The sequence below is a fragment of the Fistularia commersonii genome, chromosome 6 (genome assembly GCF_037954325.1).
Source record: "Fistularia commersonii isolate RoL2024-O1a breed Wild chromosome 6, RoL_Fcom_v1.0, whole genome shotgun sequence".
NCBI classification, from domain to species: domain Eukaryota; kingdom Metazoa; phylum Chordata; class Actinopteri; order Syngnathiformes; family Fistulariidae; genus Fistularia; species Fistularia commersonii.
Genome location: NC_141289.1, coordinates 1425556 through 1436575, shown reverse-complemented (window position 1 = coordinate 1436575; position 11020 = coordinate 1425556).

Genomic DNA, 11020 nt, shown 5'->3' with positions numbered 1-11020 from the left:
ATGTATGTGTGTGTGTATATATGTGTATATATATATGTGTGTGTAATGAAATCTATATTATTACATATAATATATCTACATATACATATATATGTGTGTATATACAGTATGTATATGTGTGTGTATTTATTTATGTAGGTATGTGTGTATCTATCTATCTATCTATCTATCTATCTATCTATCTATCTATCTATCTATATATATATATATATATATATATATATATATAAGTATGTATGTCTTACAGATATGAATTTTAAATTCTGACTTCATCCTCTAGAGTCTTTGGAATTAAAAAAAAAGTGTAAGCCAGAACTATTATCTTTAGCCATGACTTTACACCTGTACACACACACACACACACGTGTGAATGCTTTTCTGTGCGGCCCTGTGATTGGTCCAGCCCCGCTTTTCGTCCAATCACAGCTTTGCTAAGCGAACAGATAACGAATGAATGGATGAATGATCCCGAACGGCAGCGACTTGAATGTTGTGCTTCCTCGCGGCTGCGCGGCCGTACGTTCGCCCGTCAAGGGTCAAGAAAAAAAGCCTCCTGCTGGATTTTATCAAATTTTATCTCCTTGAGAAGAAAAAGAAAAAGAGGAAATGCCTAAAAAAAGAAGTCTGGGGCCAAACAAACAAACAGGACTTCCTTCCTGTATGGGCTTCATCTGCATCTGCAAGGGTGTCCGGGCACATGGAGTGGGAGTAAGGATGTGTGTGTGTGTGTGTGTGTGTGTGTGTGTGTGTGTTCTTTTGGTGTGATGAAGGTGACAAACCATTGGACACATGGACTTAAGGTTGTTTTTGAGAAGTTCTCCTCGTGTACAAGATGTAGGCACTCATCTGAAGTGTAGGCTACCCTCCGGAGGTTTCCCTTCCCGTTGGCCTTCTTCTTCTTCTTCTTCTTCTTCTTCTTCTTCTTCCTTGGGTTTTTCTGTATGAGTCCATCAGATTTATTCAGCAGATTGTTTTGCTGACCAAAGATGTGAAACAACTGGGTGAAATCGTCCATGTGACATATTCTGTTGGACTTGTGAAGGTCCAGAGGGCCACCCATGTGTGCTACAGCTTCCTCCCCGATGCAGGAGGTCAGAGGTCATGACAAATGGTAAACAAACCACATGGGGAAGCAGAAACTGTAGCGGCGATGAAAGACATACCCTTGGTTCTTCTGTTGTTGTCTTCTTCCCTTGGTGACTTGGTCGTTAAGTCAACAGTTAGCTTTCCATGGACCCAGAGGATCATTAATCACACAGTGACCACGTGGTAACCGCATATCTACCACCTCATCCGCAGTGTGGTGACATGTGTTGGAGGGTGCAGGTTCTGCTTTTGTTTCCCCGCCTCTGTTTTCTACCACTTCTGCTTTGGCTCTCGTGTAAAATCTGTACTTCTTTTAGAACGTGGAGTCCACGTGCTGTTCAGGAGTGATGTTCAGTTGATGTACCCCTCAATTTGGAAGGTTGGGGGTTCGATTCCAGGCTCCCCCTCCTGTCCGCATGCCGAAGGGTACTCTGGCACGACGCTGAAAACACAAGTTGCTCCCGATGGTCTGGTTAGCACCTCGCGTTGCACCTCTGAATGGGGTATCAGATGTGGAGAACATTTGACAGGTCAGGGGTCACCACAGCCAATCATCTCCCTCCTTCCAACCCCACATTGTCCTTCGGTGTGACTGAGAGGGTAAAGGGTTGGACACCTCCATGAAGTACCCTTCTGTAGGTCCTTTGTGTTCACTTCCTGCTAGCCAAACGCAGCAAACAGTTCAGTACAGCCTGAAGTCATGGGGGTCAGTGTTGCTCAGGTGTGACCTTCATGAGGAACAGAGAAGAGAACCTCTACGTCCAGTCGCCTCTTTCTTAGAAAGTCCGCTTTAACTCCATCTTCGGTCTTCTTCTGTCACAATAATACCTCCATGAGAACCGGCCACCAACGCTCCCACCGAAGGGTCCCGGTTCCACTCGGGTGGACAACTGGAACCGTCCAAAAACAGGAGGTTCTTTGAAGACTACATTGTCCTTCAGTGTGACTGAGAAGAGGAATGGTTGGACAACTCCATAAAGCACTCTTCTGTAGGTCCTTTGTGTTCACTTCCTGCTAGCCAAACAGGGCAGTACCACCTGGGTCAATGTTGCACGGTATGCTCAGGTGTGACCTTCATGAGGAACAGAGAAGAAGACCTCTACGTCCAGTCGCCTCTTTCTCCTCCGCCGCCGCCATCTTTGTCGTTGTCCGAACTGGAAATCGGAAGTGAACTCTGTGCCGCTCGCTAACGTTAGCATATACGATAATCTCTTCTGAGCGCTAAAGAACCTACAGAGCTTCAGCAGTAACCGGCCGAGACAAGAACTTTATCTGATAGCGTTCACAAGGTACCAGGAAGCGAAATTAGATGCTAAATGTCTTCCTTCGGTTTTGGTTTTAAATTATTTTTAGTTGTTTGTCTTGTATTTTTATAATCAGACAAGTTTGTTTACTTGTCTGAGCCTCTTCGCTGGGTTTGTTTTACTTCCTCTCTCCACCGTTTGGCCGACCAACACACACTGGCGACAGGGAAACACTTGAAATTCAAATATAAAATAAAAAATAAAAACAGAGGGAATGTAATGGTGTGTGTGTGTGTGTGTGTGTGTGTGTGTGTGTGTGTGTGTGTGTTATCTGTGGAATGCTAACACGCAACCGATCCCTGCTGTGTTCACATCTACTGACCGCAGATAGACGGGTGATACCATCAGATCTGGAGCTTTGATCAGTGTGTGTGTGTGTGTGTGTGTGTGTGTGTGTGCGCACACATGTGTCCACATGTGCACGTATGTGTATGCATCTGTGCCCAGTTTGTGGTTCGGCGTTTTTGTTAGCATGTGTATGTGTGTGTGTGTGTGTGTGTGTGTGTGTGTGTCTGTCGCTTTGTGTTCGTGGAAGAATCAAGGTGTGTATCCATGTTTGTGTGTCAATGCACGTGTGTGTGTGTGTGGGGGGGGGTATTTCAGTGTTGTGCAAGTGTGTGTCAGTTTTTGGTTCAGATTTTCAGCAGGTATGTCTGTTTGTGTCAACTAGCGTGTGTGTGTGTGTGTGTGTGTGCGTGTATGTGTTCCTGTGAAAATGTGTGTATATCACTTGCCCTTTTTGTGTGTGCGCCTGTAAGTGTCAGCATTTTTGTTTCAGTGTTGTGAGTGTGTGTGTGTGTGTCTCAGCGTTTGTGCGTGTTTGCATTTGTTTGTACATCTGTGTGTGTCAGTGTTTGCGTGTGTGTGTGTGCAAAACTATTTTTGCGTGCACCAGTGTGTCACTGTGTGTGTGTGTGTGTGTGTGTGTGTGTGTGTGTGTGTGTCTCAGCGTTTGTGCGTGTTTGCATTTGTTTGTACATCTGTGTGTGTCAGTGTTTGCGTGTGTGTGTGTGCAAAACTATTTTTGCGTGCACCAGTGTGTCACTGTGTGTGTGTGTTTGTGTCTGTGTGTCAGCTTTTGTGTGTGAATGTTGTGTGAATACGCACTTCCATGTTTGTGTACGTGTGTATGCATGCATGTTTGAGGCTGTGCACTTGTGTGCTTTTGTGTGCGCACACGTGTGTGTTTGTATGCATGTGTGTATTTGTGTGTGTGTCAGCAGTTGTGTCTTTGCGTGTGTTTGCAGTGTATGTGTGTGTTTGTGTGTCACTTAGCTTTTGTGCGTGCATGCAGGTGTGTGTTTATGTGTGCATATACTTGCATGTTTATGTGTGTGCATGCATATGTTTGTGTGTTTGTGAGTGTGTGTGTGTGTGTGGTCGCAGTTCAGTGTTTGTGTGTGTTTTATGTCACTCAGCTATGTGTGTGTGTGTCTACTCATCTGCTTGTTTGTGTGTGTATGTGTGTGCAAGCACTTGCGCGTGTGCTTGCCTGCATGCGTGTGTGTATGTTTGCATGTTTGTGTGAGTGTGTGTTTGTGTGTGTGTGCTTGTTGTTTCTTTGCGTATTTGTAGTTCAGCGTCTGTGTGTGTGTGTGTGTGTGTTCACCTGCAACTTTGTGTGCGCACGCGTGCACATACATATGTGTGTGTGCTTATGTGCGCCTATGAGTGTCAGATGTGTGTGCGCTTAGCTTGTGTTTGCCTGTGTGTGTGTGCGTGTATATCTGTGATGTGTGTATGCCTGCTAATTTTGTTTGCTTGTGTGTGTGTGTTTCTGTGTGCGTGTGTGTTTGTGTGTATGCTTGCTAATATGTGTGTGTGTGTGTGTGTGTGTATGCTTGTCTGTGTTTGCATGTGTGTGTTTGTTTGTATATGTATGTGTGTGTATGCCTGCCAATTTTGTTTGCCTTCGTGTGTGTTTCTGTGTGTGTGTGCTTGTGTGTGTTTGTATGTATTCTTGTGTGTGTCTGCGTGTATTTGCAGTGCAGCTTGTCTAGTTGTGTACGTGTGTGTTTTTGTGTGTGTGCAAACATGCACATTCTCGTGTGTGTCTGAGGCGTAATCAAAGCTAACTGCTAAATGCTAATGCGCGTATTAGCATTTAGCAACACGCTCGTTCCTCCGCCGGCTTTTTCATGTAAACAATCCGCCGGCGTGCAGAAGAAAAACACAAGAAAGCTCCGTGTTTTTTAACACGCCAACTCCAGAGATCACGTTTGCTTTCCGTTCATGTTGTTTCGCTTTCATCCTGAGTTACGCAAGCATGTGTGTGAGGATACTACTTAGCAATACGGCTACACATATGGTTATTAATGTTTTTTAGCTAATGTGGCTAATGGATATCATGGAGGAGAAACAACTACCATGGACCATCAGATGGTTGATGTGTTTTTATCTTCTCCATGCGCTGCTTCGCCGTTAGCCGTTAGCAGTTAGCCGTTAGCAGTTAGCCGTTAGCTGTTAGCTCTGCAATTATTCTGGCCAAAGTGTTGATGTTGTCTTGATTTTGTCCCAAGAAAACATCTGAAAAGTGACCACGATAGCTTTGGGAAATGGCGCCTCACGGTTCGTAAGGGCCTTGTTTAGAAGCTCCACCTATGAGCTCCTCTGGAACTTCACCAGGAGCTGAGATGGTTCTCGCCCCTGAAAAGGTCCCGGGAACTGCAGAAAAGTGCGAAAGACAAGGAGAATCCGCTACTTCTGAGTAGGAACTCAGGTGGTTCCAGGAATTGAAGGTTTGTTTTGTTTTTTTCACCCGTTCCTGAATTCAAATGGATCTCAAAACAGTTTGAAACCTCGCCGTTTGACACCTCGCTTGGATTTGGAGTCGGAGAAAAGCTTTTTTTTTTGTTTGTTCGCAAAACCTCAGGGACACGATAGCGCGGAGGTCACATGATCCGACCCTTTGCTTTACGATCCCCCGGAGTGTCGTTTCCCCCCCGCGGTGCGAGGATGATTGAAGACCGTTTGTTTGTTGTGTCACTGCGGCAGACACACACACACACACACACACACACACACACACCGCAGACACACTTATAGCACACGCCTGCTAGCCATGTGTTCCTGCTATCTTAGTCGACCGGGGACGCAGGAGCAGGATTTCCAGGGTCGTGGTAGATGAAGGTCCCTGAGGGGGAGCTACTAAGGCTAAGCTACTAAGGCTAAGCTAATCATGTGACTTGAATGGGTACGTTGTCCCGTGTGTTGTTGTGCGATGTGTCCAGTGTCCAGAGGATCACCTCCGAGTTTCTGACGATAACAAAAATGGCGGTGGAAGGCTAGCGATCATGAGCATCCTCTTCTTTCTGCTAGTTGCGCTTGAGCATACCGTGAACCCCTTCCCTTCCCTACTTCTGATGGCTCCGTTTCCCGTGTTTTTGCTCCATCAAGAACGTACGACTGTAATGAATGCAGAAGAAGGACAGGAAGCTCCGCCCACCTGTGGGTTTAGCGTCGCGTCCAGAGTCGTGTTAGCCGTCAAAACAGCAGTAACCGCAGTGGTTACTGCTTAGGCCTCCCAGCAAGAAGGTCCCCGGAGACATGGAGTCACCATGTTCCTCCTGGTTGTGCGGTGGGTTCCTCAGGGTTCTCCGGGTTCCTCACAGTCCAAACACATGCAGGAGGTTCAGTGGAGACCCCGCTAACCTCACGGTTCAGCTTTCGCGCCTTCGGTTCCAGATATTTATTGTCCTTGATAAACTAGCCATATTATGACATAAGAAGAAAAAGACCAGTAAAAACATAGTAAAATGATCGTAGCCAGGACAAAGACGCTAAAACCCTGCAAAATATGCCGCAAGATCGGGACGATGATATGGTTCAGGCGGTCCACTACAGTCCAAGGCTCAGGCGTTTGCGCTAAGAGTGAATGAATGAATGGATCGCTATCAGGTTAGCATTAGCTCACCTCCGTTCCCTCCAGAGGAGGACGTCTCGCTGACCGCGAGCCGCTCAAACAGCTCCATCTCTTGAGTTTTTACGCCTTTGATGACGTCCTGTAACTTTAAATCCTCTCATTTTTACCCCCTTTTTCCGTGACGCTAAACTTCAGAAACTCTTGACTTTTGTCACGGAAACCACGCGGTTGCATCATCGCCCCCCAGCAGAGGTCCTGCGTCGGTGTCATGAGTCACGCGCTCGCGCACGACGCCTCGGCGGGGGGCGGAAATAAAAATAAAAAAACGAAGAGACTCATTGGTTAGCGCTGTTAGCTAACGGCTTCCAGCTGCCGCTGAGTGTTTCTGCATTTCGTAATTAAACACTTTCCACATGTGACCCTTCGCTTCAGCTCCCAGATTTCAGGTCGAGGACGAGTTTGACCTCCAGTTCATTCATTCTTTCATTCATTCATTCGCTCATCCTGCACTCAAGGGTTCGGGGTCGCTATCGAAGCTGTGATTGGGCGAGAGGCGGCCAATCACAGGGCCCCCTTTAGAGACATACTCACCCTGTCACTCCGACGTCACAATGAGGTAAACAACAACAATCACCCTTTCATTTGTCTCATACCCGATGGTGTCGTTCTTGTTGCCATGACGGCAGAGACGCGCCGGGCGGTTGCCCCGGCAACGGTGGTTGCCCCGGCGACGGCGGTAAACTTCACCGCCGAGACGGGAAAAGACAAGAAACCGTCTTTTTAGCATGAGGTGATGGTCGGGGTCCAGTTCTTCCGTGTGTGTGTGTGTCTGTTTGAGGCCTTATTTGGGCATGTTCCTGTTTCCACAGGTCACTGACGGTTATTCATGACATCACACACACACACACACACACACACACACACACAAGTGAATGTAGGTCAGTAATATAAACTGTAAAACACAGAGGACTGTAAATATTTTAGCAGTGATGTATATATATGGAGTCACACACACACACCCTGGGGGAGCAAGGGTGTGTGTGTGTGTGTGTGTGTGTGTGTGTTTGGGGGAGACAGTCTGGGGGTGTCTGAACAGCCTGTGACGTCTCCAGGCCATGATAACGGCTACTAATTGGTTCCATCAGGCCAGTGTGTGTGTGTGTGTGTGTGTGTGTGTGTGTGTGTGTGTGTGTGTGTGTGTGTGTGTGTGTGTGTGTGTGTTCACCCTACGTTGTCATCATGATTAGGAATTTACATATCACACACTCACACGCTCAGCCTGTGATGTGTGTGTGTGTGTGTGTGTGTGTGTGTGTGTGTCAGCTTCCCTGAAAAACATGAGCACCTTAGCTCAGCATCATTCCTGAAGGAGTGTGTGTGTGTGAGATGGAGCTCCATCACACACACACACACACACACACACGGAGGTGGGAGAAAAAACACCACCAACACCTGCTGGGTGGAAACCGGGTCAGAGCTTCTCCCAAGTGATGAACCCTGAGGAGGAACATCTCACGCTCCTCTGGTAGCAGATCATCTGACCCCAACTCCAGAAGACACACACACACACACACACACACACACGCACACACACACACCTCTGTCCCGAAGCGGGACCTCACATCAAACGATCGCAGCTCCTCGGAGGTGAATAGCTAGCGCGGTAATGCTAGCTGCACCCGCGGGGCCGTGAGGACCATCCAGGGAACGAGCCGGACCTTCTCGCATTTTTTGCTCCTGGAGGCTCCTCACGCCGTCCAGAAGCTGCTTCAGCAAAAACCCAACATTGTCTGGACCTCTGAATGAGAGGGTGAATTGTTTTATGTCGCTATATGACGTGAATGAAGGTGAATTGCTGTAAGACCTTCTTAACCTTCTCTACTTCTTCTGCTTCTGATTGGACGTCTGGACCTTCTCACATGAGAGGGTGAATGTTCATGTGTGTCATGAGTTCTTGACATTTGTGAAGGAATGAGCGAATGAACTGTTGTTTGATGTGAATGAGAGGGTGAATGGTTGTCTGTCTCTATACAACATGTGAATGACTGAGTGAATCGTATTTTTATTTATTTCTCCTTTATTTAACCAGGAAAGTCCCATTGAGATTAAAAACCTCTTTTTCAAGGGAGTCCTGGTGAGCTTCTGTATGTCCCTATATGACATGTGAATGACCGAGTGAATGGTTGTACGTCTCTATATGACATGTGAATGAGAGGGTGAATAGTTGTATGTCCCGCTACAACATGTGAATGAGAGGGTGATTGGTTGTATGTCTTTATACGACATGTGAATGAGAGGGTGAATAGTTGTATGTCCCTATATGACATGTGAATGACCGAGTGAATCGTTGTATGTCCCTTCGAAACAGGTGAATGACTGAGTGAATGGGTGTATGTCCCTATATGACATGTGAATGACTGAGAGAATCATTGTATGTCCCCATATGATATGTGAATGAGATGGTGAATGGTTGTATGTCCCTTCGCAACAGGTGAATGACCGAGTGAATGGTTGTATGTCCCTCTACAACATGTGAATGACTGAGTGAATGGCTGTATCCATATGATGCGTGAGTTCCTACATCTTGACATTCGTGGATGAATGAGTGAATGTCTCGATATTACACAAGAATGAAAGCGTGAATGTTGTCAAGCCTTCTTCCTCCTCTTCCGAGGGACGGGCCGGATCTTCTCGCACGAGAGGGTGAATGGTTTTGAATGAATAATGTTTTAGAAATGCGGCGCTACACACTGTGGCTTCAAACACCAGCCGGAGTTTCTAAACGCCGGGTTCTCCGTTCTCCTCCAGAACGTTCCTCTGCGTCCACATGACAGGGGAGGGTCTGTAAAAAACCAAAACAGAGCAGCGGTTCAGGAGACCGGAGGGTCTTCAGAGACAAGGGGGTCAGTGTGAGACGCCGGGGGGGAGGAGACGTGGAGAACATCCCAAAAAAAAAGATGGAGGGTTGAAAAGACGGCGATGATGCTGAGGCTCGGCTCGGGAACTGTGTCAAAGTTCACGGCATCAGTCTGCCTCCTCGATGTGTGTGTGTGTGTGTGTGTGTGTGTGTGTGTGTGTGTGTGTGTGGGTCCATATGCTACATCGGTAATGAGCTACGAGCCTGCAGCAGTTACAATGCATGTGTGTGTGTGTGTGTGTGTGTGTGTGTGTGTTGTCCCACAGGCGACACAAGCTGTTACTGAGTATGAAGCCTTCTGGGCACACACACACACACACACACACACACACACACATAGCAGAGGAAGTGACTCCTTAGCAGCTCCGAGTGTGTCAGCGCGGTCAAACGTTTCCGTGTACTTTAAAAGTACTTTGAAGTACTCGGGAGGGGCTGTCAAAGTACACCGAGTACTTTTTTTTTATTGTTGTAGTAAAACAAAAATTTCAACAGAATTTGACTAAAAATCCGCCATAAAAGTAGCTTTTTTAGATGCTAAAGAAGCGCCGACCTTTAGGATTATTCTTAACGTCTCCATTTGGAGTTAGCGCCGATCGCTATGCTACATTAGCACGTGTCGCTCAAAGGGAACCGTTCCTAGCTTATCCGTTTATCTATTTATCCGTCCATCCTTGAAGGTGGAGTCCCGTCTTATCGCTCCTTGTCAGATGGAGTCTGGTCTGCGTCCTCCAACCTCCAGCGTCTTCAGCCGGTCTTCTCCGGTCGGGTCGAGCAGGAGACGGAGCTGAGCTGTCACATTTTCACCCAAACAGAGGTGGATTTACGCCGGGGACCATTCCTGTCTGCCGGAGAAGAATAAACATCTCCAGGGTTCCAAGGCTGGAGACCCTTTTTTTTGTTGGGGGGGGGGGTTGGAAGGAGGGGGCTTCCATCACATCACCTAGTTGCTAGGCAACGGTTTTGGCGTTTGGATGCTGGGATGGAGAACGTCCCAACATGGAGAACCGAGGAGAGCGGCATGGACATGTTCTCCACGTCCCGAAGTCCAAAAACATGACCAGACCCAACGGGAGATCTGGATCGTACCAAGTTGACGGACGGACGGATGCTTTTTCTATGCTAGCGGGGTTAGCAGGAGCTAAAGCAGGAGGTCAAGGCGATGAAGGCGTCCTGCTTGTGTGGTCGAGAAGAGCCGCAACCCTCCAAACACAAAAAAAAAAAAAAAACACACGATAATATCACGGAATTAGCTAAGTTAGCTAAAACACCACATGCTTATTCGTGCAAACGCGCCAAATCGCTAACGTGCTAATTAGCTCCCCCGCAGATTCAGACGCCTTTTACACGGAGACCAGTCCGTCAGCGTCACCCCGACGCCGACTCTCCCGGACCCTCGAGGCTGGACCGGATGATCCCGGCTGTAAATAACTTACATTCCTTCGTCTTCGCCAGAAATAAGACCTCCCCGACAAATCATCGGCTCCCCTGACCTGCAACGTTTCTCGCCGTAAACGTGACACATTCTTGGACCCGCGCCGCCGCCGAATGTAAAGAAGAGGTTTCCGTTTCGTCCGACGCAAACCAGCTGGCTCCTGGATGCTAGCGTTTAGCTAAGCTAGGCTAAGCTAAGCAGGGTCTCCCCTCCGCCGTGTCTGTTTTGGGTTCCTCGAGCTTCTCCTACGGTTCAAAAATATACAGGAGGTTCACCGACGTTGCTCAGATGTTTGAGTGAAAGGTGTGAATGAACTTTTTTAACGTTTAAAAAAGAAGGAAACAGCATATTTTCGTCATTTCACGCCGAATCGCCTGTTCATCTCGTCTTATTTCGAACACATTCACTCGTTCATTTTT